Source organism: Canis lupus, chromosome 35 (assembly GCF_003254725.2).
Source record: "Canis lupus dingo isolate Sandy chromosome 35, ASM325472v2, whole genome shotgun sequence".
In the NCBI taxonomy this organism is placed as follows: Eukaryota; Metazoa; Chordata; class Mammalia; order Carnivora; family Canidae; genus Canis; species Canis lupus.
This window is the reverse complement of record NC_064277.1, coordinates 21679633-21695046: the sequence shown is the minus strand read 5'-3', so window position 1 is coordinate 21695046 and position 15414 is coordinate 21679633. Positions and strand designations below refer to the sequence as shown.

At 37.8% G+C, this 15414-nt stretch overlaps 1 long non-coding RNA gene across 1 annotated transcript in view; it reads left to right on the top strand.

Annotated features, from left to right (window-relative positions):
- The window catches only part of LOC112659757 (uncharacterized), a 65268-nt gene extending 50570 nt beyond the window's left edge, over positions 1-14698 (top strand). Inside the window, exon 7 of the long non-coding RNA XR_007408384.1 lies at positions 14563-14698. This is a non-coding gene — a long non-coding RNA (uncharacterized LOC112659757). The remainder of the gene's footprint in view (positions 1-14562) is intronic.
- Positions 14699-15414: the final 716 nt, after the last annotated feature.

The following is a 15414-nucleotide window of genomic DNA, read 5'->3' as shown; positions in this document are numbered from 1 at the left end:
TAAGTATTTTATGTGGCAGTGAATGTAGAGTGTTTAGTACGTTACGAAACCCATGGTAAATGTAACACTATTATTATCACAGACATTCGGGTGTTACGATAACGCCACTATCCTTCAAAGGCCAAAGTCAGGGCAGGGATGATTCTGAATATAGCACAGGGCAGGGATGATTTCAAATTTGTTATATACGCAGATGCTCCTTTGTTACAGCCAAACTTCTACAGCCCATTGGGGAAAGAGAAGTGATGTCAATGTAGAGGATCTTAAGGAGAGTTCTTCAATGGAATTTTGAAGGGACTTGAATTTGTAAGGAATTAATGTTTAAGGGGGGCCAACTTGTGTGGATTTGCAGAAATGGTGGAGATAAAATTAAGAAGGCCCTGGTTTCCTTTTGAACCAGTGGAGATGGAGCCTGAGATGTACAATTGAGTGAAAGTCCTCATTAAACTGGTTATGGACAAAGAAACTCAAGCTACAGGACAATCTGCTATCGGAAGGTGGAGAGAAAGCAAGTAAAAAGAGACAGAGAAAGTTCACTTCCTTGACGACTCATCTTTGCATTCAGTTTAGGGAGTTACTTAAATAAATTTAGTTATTAAAAAACTGGAGGCAAAAGAAATCCCAGTGCAGGGGAAGGGATAGCAGATTTGGGAAAGTGCACAGTTTCCCTGCAGCCATTCTTCTTCCCCCAAAGGCAGAAGAGCAGCTGATCCAGGCTCCTCTGAAGACTCACCAGCCCGCCTGCTTCCACATATGCACATTAGTTATATTATTGTCTAATAATGTCTGCTGGCTTCCTATCTCACAGGGATAGAGAAAGAATTAATGGTATGAGTTTTGTCAAGCACTTCAAGACCCCCGGAGATATGCAGCATAAATATCTTATGATGGTGTACATTATTTCTTCAACTCATTTTGTACCTCACAAATGGGAGAGAAAGATATACGCATTTATCTAGCAAAAACATTGATGTTTCTTTTAAAATAGAATCAAATTTCATTGGCTCCATTCTTTAGATTTTGAGGAAACGTAATATTTTTCTAAAAACCGTTTTACCTTTTTCATGTCCTCATTAGTGATTGACGTGATAGCCATATCCTTACTATGTATTCCCATATCTAATATATTTGAATCCTTGCAAATAGCCATTAGCAATCATTCTGTATCAACATTTTCTTATTCAAGCACATGTGTTCTCTCCCTACTGGTCTACAGTCCTCTGTATCTTTTAAGAATATATAAGGAAACTCTCTGAAATAAAGGGATTGAGAATACATAAAACAAACCCCATAAATGATTATTGGTTCTTATTTAAAAACCATATTTTTGATTCCATATTAAAACCATATTTCTTTAATGAAAGAATGTATTTTATGCCTAGCTAATTAAGCCAATATAATGCCATTAACCCCAGTTAAAGAACAATGGCAGCAAAGATGAATTAATAAGATGAACAGACTGCTGACCAGTGGGCCCAGCTCCTTCCTAATGCACACATTCCATCCTGATTCATTTCCAAGGTGCTTACCCACGGAGAGGACGTGCTTCTGCATATCTGCGCTAAGCTGTTCTGTTTATGAGGAAGGGAAACTTTCTGTAGCAGTATGCTGTGGATATTTTTCCCCTCAGAGCACCAATGAATTATTTAGTACTTGATTTGTCAAAGAAAAGCTTGGCTACACTACAGTGACAGAGCTATGCTGTAGAAATAGAATATTGTTTAAGAAATTATTGGTGCAAAAAAGGCAACTAAAGCAGAAGGCACAGTTGGTTTTCCAAATATACATACATAGCACTCACATTTATCATAATTCAAGGGCTTTATGGGAAAAAAATCCTAGCATGTTTTGCCTTTATAAAACTGTCTTTATGTCCCATGTGCATATCCTGGCTGGCTTTCCCCCAACCCTTTCTCTGTAGTCGACCATACTGATTTCTTTAGGGGTCTTCTTTTGTCACTTCTATTCAAGATGAGAGGGATATTTCTTTTATATCATATCCCATGTGCTAGTACTTCTTAATCCCATATTGCATGGAATTATCTATATGCATTCAATAGCATTTTTACTTTGTTTAATGTGGTTTTTTTAAGCCTTATTATTATTTTAAAGATTCATTCCTTCTCTCCCTCAAGGCTTTTTCAAAACTGATAGTTTTCATTATTCCACCTCCTTATGTACTCAATCCCAGTTTCGACAGCCCTTGCTTTGCCTGGTGTGGTATGCACAGATTTCAGCTGACCAGGTTTAAACAACACGAGTGCCCAAATGATACATTCCAGTTTCAAGGACCACATATCAGTAATGGCAAAGAGTACACGCTTAGCGGCCCCCTCTTCAGCCCACCCATCACGATATCATAACAAATGAACAGCCATGCTTCGGACCAATCACATCACTTCTTCTGAAGTCCTTGATTGGTCCCCACACAGTAGAGATTCAGTCCACACACAGTAAAGCCCGTAGTTGTGTTTCCTTCTGATCATTCAGCATGAAAACTAGGTGACCTTACACAAAAACAGCTACCTGAAGTTGGAAATATACCAACAAATAGGGAGGTCCAGCAAAGAAATAAAACATGGTAACCCTGAGAGTGAAGTTGGGCAGAGGCAAAGGAGAAGCAAACTCCCCACTGAGCAGGGAGCCCGACAGGGGCCTGGATCCCAGGACCCTGAGATCATGACCTGAGCCGAAGGCAGACGCTTAACTGACTGAGCCACTCAGGTGCCCTAAAGTGTTCAATTCTTACTCTGTCATTACTCTGGTTTTCTGGAGCTGGGGAAGGTTCCTTGTTTTTAAGGACTTGCAATTAGATTGAGCCCAGCCAGGCAATCCCCATCTCAAAATCCTTAATCGTAATAACTGCAAAGTCTCTTTTGCCATGTAAGGTAACAGGACACAGAACTAGGGCCCTAGTGTCTTACTTTCCTGCCTACCACAACACGTGGCAATGAGAACGTGAGAGGAATTCATTTCTTGTGACTCAACTTCTGCAAAACTCAGGGTTTCAAAATATTCTCAGTTGTCATAATTGCAAATTTTGCTTTTCCTTCTGACGTTTTTCTGCAATTACTCCTTTTCTATTTTCTGATTTGTGCTAAGATCCTTATCGTATCTGTGTTTTTAGTACAAAGGAGTATTTTTTTATTAACAAGTAAATTAAACAAAAGTGATATTGTTGGCACCTACTTAATACTTCAATATTTTAATTTGCCAAGTAGTGATGCTAAAAGACAAAACTAGCAGTTTGTCCATTTTAACATAAAAAACGCAGAATGGACATGATCACAGAATAAAGGGTATTTCTTTCAAAGTAAATAGAATGACAAAAGCAATATTTAGCTAGCTATATCCTCATAACTCCAGTTTTATTAAAATTAAAGTATAGAATAAAAAGTTGCTATTTAAAAGAAATTAATTAATTTTTAAAGATTTTATTTATTCATTCATGAGACACACAGAGCGAGGCAGAGACATAGGCAGAGGGAAAAGCAGGCTCTCGGCAGGGAGCCTGATGCAGGACTTGATCCCTGGACAGGAATCATGCCCTGAGCCAAAGGCAACTGCTCAACTGCTGAGCCACCCAGGCGTCCCTAATTTATTTATTTTGGAGAGAGAAGGAGTGGGCAGGGGTAGAGGCAGAGGGAGATGGAGAAAGAGAATCTCAAGCAGACTCCACGCTGAGCACAAAGTCCCACGGGACCCCATATTACAATAAGGATGCATTTTGATTTAGTATTTGTGTTAACTTCTTCTTCACATGATGGAATAAAGACACCTGAAGTGGAGCCTGAATGACCAAAGTGTTTTGGTGTTTTCTATTTATTCTGTTTCAAATGGATTAACTGATGCAAATGGGAGCAACACACTCTTGCAGCACTGAATTTGGAATATTTGTTTTCCAAATAAATATTTCATTGATTTTGTTCTCCCTAAACTTCTTAGAGAGGTTGATATTATGTAGATACCACTTTATGAATGTAAAAACATGAAAGTTATATATGAAGATAGAATTATATTCCCTTGCAAAATGACGTCATTTTTATGGCTTTAGTCAAGGTGGCTGCAAAGGTGTTAAAAATTGGTCACGTTTCCTTTAGGAGTTATGATCGCCCCACCCTCATGCTTTTGTTTTTTGGAGCAGCTGCCTGCCCTCACTTTTTCAGGACTTGTCTTCCATGGTCTCTGCTGAATGGCAGTAAACCAGGCAGCCCCCAGATAGATGTCTGGCCCATGTGAGACCAACTGAGCTCTGACTCCCAGGAAGTCAGGCTTGGAAAAGGGAGTGCTGACTCACTTAGCTGGTGGCACCAACGCCAGGATGATGTGGGAATCAGGCTGGAGTCACTGCTTTCTATCATGTCTATGAATTAGTGGAAAGGCATAGACCCATCACTGAAGACAAGAGTGAATGAATGCAGGAACAGAACGTGGGACCAGAAGGGAGAATCAGCTGGCTTCCTGGAGCCCCTCTGGTTTGTTTCCAGTGCCTGGTAAAACCCAGTTTCATATTTTTGAACTTGAGTTCCACGTGTCCTTTTTAATAAATTCTTATTTTCGATAGAACAAGAATTATTTGTTGTTATTTATAACCAAAGTCTTTCTAAAACTTTGATTATTTATTCCATGGTAAATCTCCTATGATCCAAATTATGAAATAAAATATTTTGATGAGTATGTCAGAGTCAATTAGGCATATGTGATATAACAAATATTTAATGAGTGCCTGTCTTGTATCATACTTGGAACTGGGTCCTAGGGTTCTAAAGATGAAGAAAGCATGGTGCCTATCTGGTGAACTTTTGTTTGTTTGTTTATTTTTGCAAAATAAATAAACATACATCCTGCTCCCCTTCACTGGTCATTTGTTATACCAAACTCCCCTTCACTGGTCATGTCTTACACCAAATAAATTTTCAATATTCAACAGCAGTGTGTTTCCATGTTAATAAAGCTTGATGTACTGTGGCAAGTTTTATGATCATTCGGATCTGCCCAATTTTAATTTGATTTTTTTATTCAAGTGAAGTGGAATGAGCATAGTAAAGGAGTGATGGAAATGTGGTGAATTTAATAAGAAGAATTTCTCCTTGAGGAGGATTTACAAGAGTTCCATGAAATCCAGTTATACTCAGCTTTGAGAAATAAAGAAAATATATTTGAAGGGAAAAGCTATTTGAGATAATTATGCTGTTTTCTCTGCCTCTGATGCCAAATCTCTTCTTTGTGGAGCAGAATGCACTGGCTAGGAGCTAAAGCCCCTGATCCAGACTTACAGGTTTTGAATTCTGGTCCTGCCACTTTCCTACTGAATGGTTTCAGCTAACATATTACTTGCTCTTGTTCCCTCAATTTTAAAAAGAGGATACGGTAGTATCTATGCACAGGGTTACTTTTGAAAATTCAATAAGTTAAAAAACATAGAGCCCTTAAAATAGTAGCTGCCGTGTATTAGGTGTTGAATACATAATAGCTGTTATTATTACACTCTTTAAATAGATCCGCAGAAACACACAGCAGAGCTGCTCACACAAATATGCAAACACAGTCAGCCCAAATAGAATCATCAGAGTCTGGACTCATACTTTTTAGGGCCTAAGAGATGAAAAGTCTTACAAGGAAGAAATGCATGTATGGTGACTAGATTATGTTCAGTGTCCAGAGTTAATTATGCAAGCCATCCCTCAAAAAATAAAAACAAAACTTTTACTCTCTCTTATCTAGCTTTGCTAATCAGTAAAAATCAGCCTTATTGTATTTACCTGAACACTCACTTTCCCTGTTGCAATAATTAAAGGCAAAGGGATGTTTATGACTTAGCTTTTTTCATCCAAAAAAAAAAAAAAAAAGGATGACTAGGATACAGACAGTAAATACAGATTTATTTCTGACAATAGTAGTTTAGCTAGAAAAGTTATATGCTAAGTTATTCCTTCCCTGTGAAAGTTATACAGATATAACTGAATTTATTTGATGGATTGAGGTTAAGTGAATGTGATATAAATATTTATAAAACACAATCGTGTTATATACATAATTTATATATATGCATATATATATTCCATATATTTATATATAAAATGGAAAAAGTACTGAGGAATAAATCCTGCCCAAAATAATGTGGCAAGGTTATAGCATCTACTTTACCAAAATTAAAAAAAAAAAAATAAGAATACTAGGAAATATAACCTCAAAAATCAGAGATGAACAAATCTAAGATGAGCCTCTAGGATTTTTAAACATGTCTACTCTGCAAGAAAGGTTTGAGCATTTCAACTACTAATTATATATATAAATGATCATGCTTATAATGATCAATAAATACTTAACTTAGATCTAATATTCTACTGTTAATATGTTGTATTGTCCAAGGAAATATATCCCCAGTGTTATCTTAACTTTCCCTCCCTGTATTAATCAAGTGTTGATGACCATGACTTAAGGCCTGAAAATCTTACAGCAGAAAACCTTGGCAGAGGGAAAGCCAGATCGTGCGTGTGCAGGGTTATTTATCATGCTGTCACTGAACCCTGGGGAAGTACAGTTCCAGCTAATTTATTACCATGTTGTTTTCATTTTTACTGGGCGTGGGAAGAACCTATAGAGGGGCCATGGTGCTGTGGTTTCCACTGGAGCACAGGCTGAGGTAGGTCTACCTTGCCTGCACATTTTGTAGGGCACCCAGTTTTTCCTGACTCTTCTCTTTCCCATGATGTTTAAGAGCATTTATTAAACTCAAGAGAAGCCAAGAGCTGCACATGTGTGGTGAGGACACAGGATAGAAGTTGAGGAGATGGAAACACATGAAAGCTGCCCAGCACCATATGCATGTGACTTGGAAGTGACTTGTTTGGGCCCCTGGTGCCTCATGCAGGGCCACAAAATAAGCAAGGGCCTGCATGGGTGATGGCTCTCCACGCAGATGACAGGACAAGATGGAAGGTGAGGGTGACCCGTGGGATTGCCAACTCTTTCTTTCTCCAGTATGAATGCATGGCAAGTTGGAATTTGGGTAATGAAGAGTGATAGGTAGGGAGTCAAGAAGCCTAAGGGAAGGGGAAATTTGTTGTAATTTTGTGCAAACACTATACAGGAATTTCCCAATTCTTCTTGTCTCATGCAGTCAGAAAGCAGATCATTCCAAATGTTCATTTAGAGTTTAGCTTCCTCAAAGAAATTGTAAACCTGGAATCATGTGTCCTAAGTTGTGGATGTTTCCTGAGAATGTGTAATATACATAGATAAGTAAAGGCAGCATCAAAGAGAAATGCATACTGATTTCTTCACTCAACTGCACAAAGAAAGCAATACCCAAAAATGTCCTTTATACCCTCAGATTTGGTCCATCCTACATCAGTTCTCTCCTGCTTTACTCCCTAGGCACCGGTACAGACTATATCCAGTTAAATGAACATCTGAATCATTTGCATGGGAGGGGGATGCTTTGGTGTGTCAAACATCCATCTCCTAAGAACTGGAAACGATATGAATCATGTGTGTCCTGTGAATATACTTAGAAGTTGCTTTTATCTGCTATTCTATTTAATATCTCCAACAGTGCCTTGAAACATAGGGTGGCCCATCTCGTAGCAGCTAAGGTAACTGAGAACAAAGAAGGGAAATGACTACCGTAAGTCAATGAGTTAGCCATTGTCACTACCAGACCCCAGGACTAAGGTCACTAAATTGTGCTTTGTGTGGACCCTGCAATAGGGCATTTGGATCTCTACACACATTAGTCTTTGTGATATTCACATGTAGCAACAAGCTCCTTGCCCTCAGGATGAAGGCCACACTCCTAGACAAGGGTCCAAAACCTCTCTTGGACCTTCCAACCGAATCAAATGTTCCTCCTGATTCCCACTGTAGAACGCAGCAGAGCCTCACCACTGGCAGTTTATTCCAAGGTGATACTATCCCTGGGTGTTGCCTAAATGTACCTCTCCTAGGAATGCTCCCCACTGGCCTTTCCTCCTCTCATCCTCTTGCATGTCCTCTAATCATTCCCACCTTATGCACTACCCCCAACTCCCCATTGATTGTCCCTGTTTCCCTCCTATTGACTAGACCTTAACCTCTACTAATCTCCCATAATTGCTGTGCACACACACAGCCTTCTACTTCACATTATTATTCTAATGTCAGCTGTGAATGGGTGTGGCATCTGCACTGGGCAATGAGCTCTCAGAGGGACAGATATTGATTCTTTTCTGATAGTTTGAGCAGAGAGCCAGGTGCCCAGCATTATTAAAAATAGTTGGTGGAAACAAAAACAGACTCTTAAATATACGGAACAAACTCGTGGCTGCTAGAAGGGAGGTGCATTGGGAGAGAGATGGAATAGGTGAAGGGGACTTACTGTGATGAGCACTGAGCAATGTATAGGATTATTGAATTATACATTGTATGCCTGAAATAGGTTACTTATACTGTAGGTTACTTATACTTGAATAAAAAAGGGTTGATGAATATCTGTAAAGTAATAAATAGTAAATGTCCAATGTAATTATCCAGCTGGTTAGAAGGCATACACTAAAATGGTTATACATCGAGCATACTTAGGAGCCAGGTGAGTACATCATTCAAGACACTAAGTCTGAGACATCTAGGTGGCTCATTGGTTGAGCATTTGCCTTCAGCTCAGGGCATGATCCTGGGATCCAGAATCGAGTCCCACATCGGGCTCCTTGTGGGGAACCTGCTTTTACCTCTGCCTGCCTCTCTCTCTCTGTGTCTCTGCCTCTCTCTGTGTGTGTCTCTCATGAATAAATAAGTAAAATATTCGAAAATAAAAAAAAAAGCACTAAGCTTAGGTGCCTGACTGCCTCAGTTGGTAGAGTGTGTGACTCTTAGCCTCAGGATTGTAAGTTCGAGCCTCGTGTTGGGTATAGACATTACTTAAAAATAAAATCTTTGGGGAAAAAAAAGTAAGCTAACTCTAGCTATATATCTTCTCTACAGTGATGTATGTAGCAGCCCCTTTTAAGAACTAAGCATGATTCTGGGTTCTGCAGAATCAGTTCACAGTGTAGATATATGGAAAGAAAATACTAAAACAGGAATAGTTCTTCTTATCTCACATCCTACTGTTAGTTGACCCATAACATCAGCTTAATAAACCAAGCGGTAATGTTAGGCATCAGAAAAAAAATGTAATACCCCTATCCCAAATATCAGGGTCTAATTTTTTTATTACAATATTAAGGAGTTGCTATAACTCTCAGTACATACTGAATTCTTTTTCATCTTAGCATTCAAGTTTGAGAAATCTATAAAATAAAGGTCTTGGGAAGTTATTTTGGCACTTTCTCCAATTATAAACATAACCTTTATCCAATACATTCATTGATTAAGGACCTATATATAAAAGAATGGGTGAATAGATAAAAACATATTTCACCTAGGATTATCATCGTATTTAACCATTAAATTAAAAAAAAACTAGTTATGACTAATATTATCAAAATTTTCCATGTACCAGAAAAAAGATAAATCATGATTCCCAAGGTTATTAGTAATCTAATTTTTTAAAGATTTTATTTATTTATTCATGATAGACAGAGACAGACAGAGAGAAAGAGAGAGAGAGAGAGAGGCAGAGACACAAGCAGAGGGAGAAGCAGGCTCCATGCAGGGAGCCTGATGCGGGACTCTATCCCGGGACTCCAGGATCATGCTCTGGGCCAAAGGCAGGCGCTAAACCACTGAGCCACCCAGGGATCCACCAGTAACTTAATTTTAGAATATTGAAAATTATTTTAAAAAAAGAAAATTATATCTTCTTTACTCAGTATTTTCCTTTCATACACACTTCAGCCAAATTTATTGATTTCTATACCAGGGCATTATAAATTTAAAAAATGCATTTGAAGTTTTGAATGAATTTAAAAGTAATTCCATGTGTTCCTTTTCCTGACTTTTAAAAATCCTCCAAATTAAGCATATCAATTTCTTTAAGTAAGATTTTTTGTTATCTCCTTCTTTTGTGACAAATTTCTCTTCAGTTGAAAGCCTCAATAAACTATGTCAGAAAGGTATTTCTTTAGAAATATTCCTATAAAATGAAATTCAAATTTAACAATAAAATCAAGAGAATCGTGCTTTCACAAATGCCACTGTGCTGGACACTTGCTCCTCACTCAAAACCCCTCCCACAAAACCCCTCCCCTTCACTTCATACCTTCAGCCTTTGTTGCTACAACTGGTCTCATGCAGACTCTCGCCAGCTTCACACGGTGCAGCTAGACAAAGCCTCACCTCAGGCTAGAACTGTATTTCTCTTGTTCCCTTCCCTGGGACCTCTCTAAGATGTGGTAGGAAATGACCAGCAACCTTTCTGCATTCATGGATGGGCAATCTACGAGGTCAGGGTTGTTCATGTCCATGGGGCCAACTTTGGCTGGTGGGATAGAGGAGCTGATGGATCAGTGTTTCCTTCTTTTGTCCTCTGGGGTAGAGTGTTCTGAGGGATATTAATAATGCTCCTCAGAAATCCCTGGGCAGTATTATGATTGCACATTTTTCTCATCTGTGGAGGACTGGGAAAAGGAAAAGGCAGGAAATGAAGCATCATGGTAACAATGATTCTCAAAGTTGGATCCTTGAACAAGCAGCATCAGCAATGCCTGAGATCTTGTTACAAAGGCAAATTATTGTGCCCCACATGGGACCTATAGAATCAGAAACTGTAAGTTGGTATGGTCCAGCAATTTCTGTTTTAATAAGTCCTTCAGGTAATTCAGATGCCAGTAAAGTTTGCAAAGCACTGTGTTATATGATAGCTGTGGCACCTCAACAGTATGGGGGCATTCATAAATAGGATTGTGAGGTTAGGTGGCTTTTTTGTTTTGTTTTATTGGAATTCCTGAAAAAAGAAAATGATAAGGCAAGGTCAGTTAAGTATCATCATGTTTCAAGAGCAGAGTACTTCTGCAGTGGCATTTATGGAGACCTTCCTCTTATATAGACAAGGGGCTTAGTGCTAAAAATAAGGTCTATATTATACATTACAAGAGTTAGAAATTTTGCAAACTAACTGAAAGCATAAATTCCAGCTAAAAATCAGGGCTGTCATAAGAAAAGAATATTACCCTGAAATGTGGAAAGGCTATATTTAGGTGAATGAGTCTGAGAATCTTTTATACACACACACACACACACACACACACACAACACACACAGATATGTAGGTATAGATACATACATACATGTATGTATGAATGAATGTATATAGAGATAAATAGATAGGTTCTAACTACAAAAAATGATTGCATAGTCACATTATTTTATTTTTTTAAAGATTTTATTTATTTATTCATGGGAGACAGAGCGAGAGCAAGAGAGACAGTGACAGAGACAGAGACACAGGCAGAGACACAGGCAGAGGGAGAGGGAGAAGCAGGTTCCAGGCAGGGAGCCTGACGCGGGACTCCATCCTGGGTCTTCAGGATCACACCCCGGGCTGAAGGTGGCCCTAAACCGCTGAGCCACCGGGGCTGCCTGCATAGTCATTTTAAAATAGAGAGGAACCAATACAATTTATGCAGAAATGTTAGGAAGTAGATGGTAAAACAAAAACAAAAACAAAAACAAAATAAAACAAAGCAAAACAAAACCCAGGAGACTGCTAAGAGAATAACCATAGGCATGATTCAAAACTAACAAGAAGTGCTTGCCATATTTAATTCCACTTCCTCTGGTTAGAGGTTGGGTGGTGTCAAAGAGACAGTTTTCCCCACTTCCCATTTGAGGATTATTTGGGTATACAGTTTGGGGCATAGAAAAGCTAAATTATTCTGTATAATAAAGAGAACTATTTCTATTCCTCCCCCCCCCCCCTCCCCGGGGATTCTCAGCATGCCATGGGTGAGCCCAAGCTCAACTTCCTGAGGCACTGATTTCATCTACTTCCCGTGTAAGCTGGAGATGCTACTTTCATCAATCCATTACCTACAGGGGCAACGGTTTTTACCTCTGTTGGGAAAAGTAGAGGCATGGATTAGATAAGAGAAACCTAGGCCTAGCCCCTAGCAGAGATAACTTGTTGGTTTCCTGTTCTTTTAACATTTCCAAATCAAGTATGTTAGCATAGTAAGACCTAAAATGGGGACTCTCAGGAAAAAGTAGAGTATCAGCCTGCTAGGGCTATGCTGTCTAATGAGGTGACCCATAGCCATGTGTCTATCCAGCACGTGAAATGTGACTCACTCAAATTGAGCTAGGTTATAAGGGTAAAATGCATATCAAATTTCAAAGTCTTAGTACAAATATGATGTAAAGTATTTTTATCTAATTTTACATTGATTAGATGTTGGAATGATTTATGTTGGACATACTGAGTTAAATAAAATATATCACTACATTTAATTTCATTTATTTCATCTGAATTTTTTATACGGATGTTTGAAACTTTTAAATTATATTTATGGTTCACAGTATATTTCCATATAATATAATATGGTATAATAGTGACACAAGTGATTTCCAGATAGTTGGAAATTAAGCAAAATTACTTCTAAACAGTTTAAGAAATCAGAAGAGATATTTGAAACATTTCAAACTGAATGAATATGAAAATATAACATCAAAAATTATTGAGTGATAAGAAAAAACAATGCTTCAAAGGAAACAGCTATAAGCAGCTATAAGTATGTTTACTAGGAAAGAAGAAAGGTGTAAAAATTATTATCTCTATTTCTATCTTAAAGAAGGTAGAAATGATACCAATTTTAGGAGGAAATGGAAAAACTTTCTCAACTCATTTTTGTGAGGTTTGATAACTGTGAAACAAAGCCCGGCAATGACCATTCAGGACATCTTTGCAAAACCTACGGCTAACTTCATAATAGTGAAGTATTCCAAGTGTTTCCCCAAATTTGTGAATAAGAAAGTATATTTACTCTGAGACCTAAATAATGGAGAGAAATTCTATATCTATGGATCTGGAGACTTGATATTTTCAATATAGCCTTTCTCCTCACATTTTGTGATTTACACAATGAAACCCTAACAAGAAATTCAGCATGATTGTGGTAGAAATTGACAAGCTAATTCTAAAATTTACATAAAAATGTAAACTATAAATACTAAATAATTACTAAATACATCAACTAAAACCATTTTAAAAGAACAAAATTGAAGGCTTTTCCTGCCTGATTCCAAAACTTGCAATGCTACAATAATCATGAGTGTGGTATGGGGTGGGGGTAGACACAGATAAGTGTAGCAGAACTACAGGCCCTAATGGGTATACAGAACTAAATGACAGCTATAGCAGCAATTCAATTTGGTGGGGATATCTTCTAACAAATGGTGCTGGAACAACCAGATAAGAACTATGACCACTACATCACTTCATACACAAATATAATTAAAGAAGGATCATAAACCTAACCATAAAGCTGGAACAATGAAGCATCTAGAATAAAACATACAAAAATATCTTAACAGTATTAGAAGAAGTAAACGTTTTTATAGGATGCAAAAAGTACAAAAATGAAAAAGACATAAAAGAACAAAAGGACAAGTGGGACTTTATCAGAATTAAAATTTTCTACTCCCCAAAAGGGACTACAGACCAAGAAAAATAGTGTGTGTGCGTGTGCGTGCGTGCTTCTGTGTGTGTGTGTGAGTGTCCAAAATTTTCTTATTACTTATTTCAACAATAAGAAAACAAGTGACTTGATAGGCAGAATAATGAACCCTAAAAAGGTACCCACATCCTAATTTCCAGAACCTGTGAATATGTCGCTTTCCAAGGCAAAACGAATTTACAAGTATATCTACATAAAGGAATTATTCTGGATTATCTGGGTGTGTCCAATCTAATCACAAGTGTTCTTACAATTAGAGATACTGTCGGTGCTGAGTTCAGAAAGAAAAAAAGATGTGACCTTGACCACAAGGAATGATTAGAAAGATGTGACTTTCCTGGCTTTGAAGATAAAGGAAGGGGCCATGAGTAAAGGAATGCAAGTATTATCCGGAAACTGGAAACAGCAAAGATAGGGATTTCCTCCTAAATCCTCCAGGGAGCAATGCAACCTTGTGACATTTCAATATCAGCCCTAGTGAGACCTGTGGCAGATGCTGTAAGACAATACAATTGTGTTGTAAGCCACTAAGTTTGTGATACTTTCTTACAGCAGCAATAGAACACAGCTACACAACCCAATTGAAAATGGAAAGCATTGAACAGACATGTCACAAAAGATAAAACATGACCAGTAAGAACCTACAAAGGTGCTGGACTCCATAACTCTCTAGAAAAATGCAAACTAACCCTGGAATTAGGCACCCACTAGAATGGGTATTATTACAAACAAAACAAAGCAAATAATATGCAAACACTGATGCTACAAATTGCATCTACCAAAGTACAAATGTTGAAGTCCTAACCCTCAATGTGATGGTATTTGGAGGTGAAGCCTTTGGGAAATAAATAGGTTATAAGGGTGAGTCCTTCAAGAATGAGATTTATGCCCATTAAAGAAAAAACATGAGTGAGATAATTCTCTCTCTCTCTCTCTCTCTCTCTCTCTCTCTTTCTCTTTCTCTGCTCAGTGAGGATAAAGCAAGAAAGTGTCCACTGTGCTACCGAAGAAGAGAGCTCTCACCAGAAACTAAGTCAGCCAGCAGCTTGATCTTGGACTTCTCAGCCTCTAGAACCATGAGAAATAAATGTTTCTTGTTTATGCTATCCAGTCTATGGTGTTTTCTTGGCAGTCTGCATTCACTAAGATAATTGACAAGGATGTAGAGCAAATGGTAGTCGTATAAAATAGCACCATCGTATGTAAATCTGCTCAGCAATGTTGTGGTAAATATTTACTCTATGACCCAGCAATTCCATTTTCAGGTATTTACTCAAAGAAGTGCAAACATATGTCCACCAAAAGACTCATACAAGGACCTTCATGGGAACCTTACTCATAATTCTTAAGAACTGGAAAACACTGTACCATCAATGAGAAAATAGATAAAAAGATAGCCGTATATTCCAAGAAAAATATTACTTGACAATAAAATTAGGTAACAAATAAAACAATACGAAGAAATATACAAGATACATAAAAGCATGACCTACATAACAGCATGAATGAATTTTAAAAGCATCATGTTGAGTAAAAGAAGCCATACGATGGTGTATGTATTTTTAATATATTTACATTGTTATAAATCACACTAATTGCATTTTAAGTGAAAATAAGTTCCCAATTTAATTTGATAGAATTCAGAAAGTAGTTACCTTGAAATTGGGGAGAAGTGATGAGAATGAGACTTCATATAACTTTGTAGGGTTATAGTAATGACAGTCATACCTAATTTAGAGTGACCATACATGAAACGGTTAACACTTCTTGAATTGGACACGTAAGACCTACACATCTAATTTTATGTAAAGTACACTTTGAT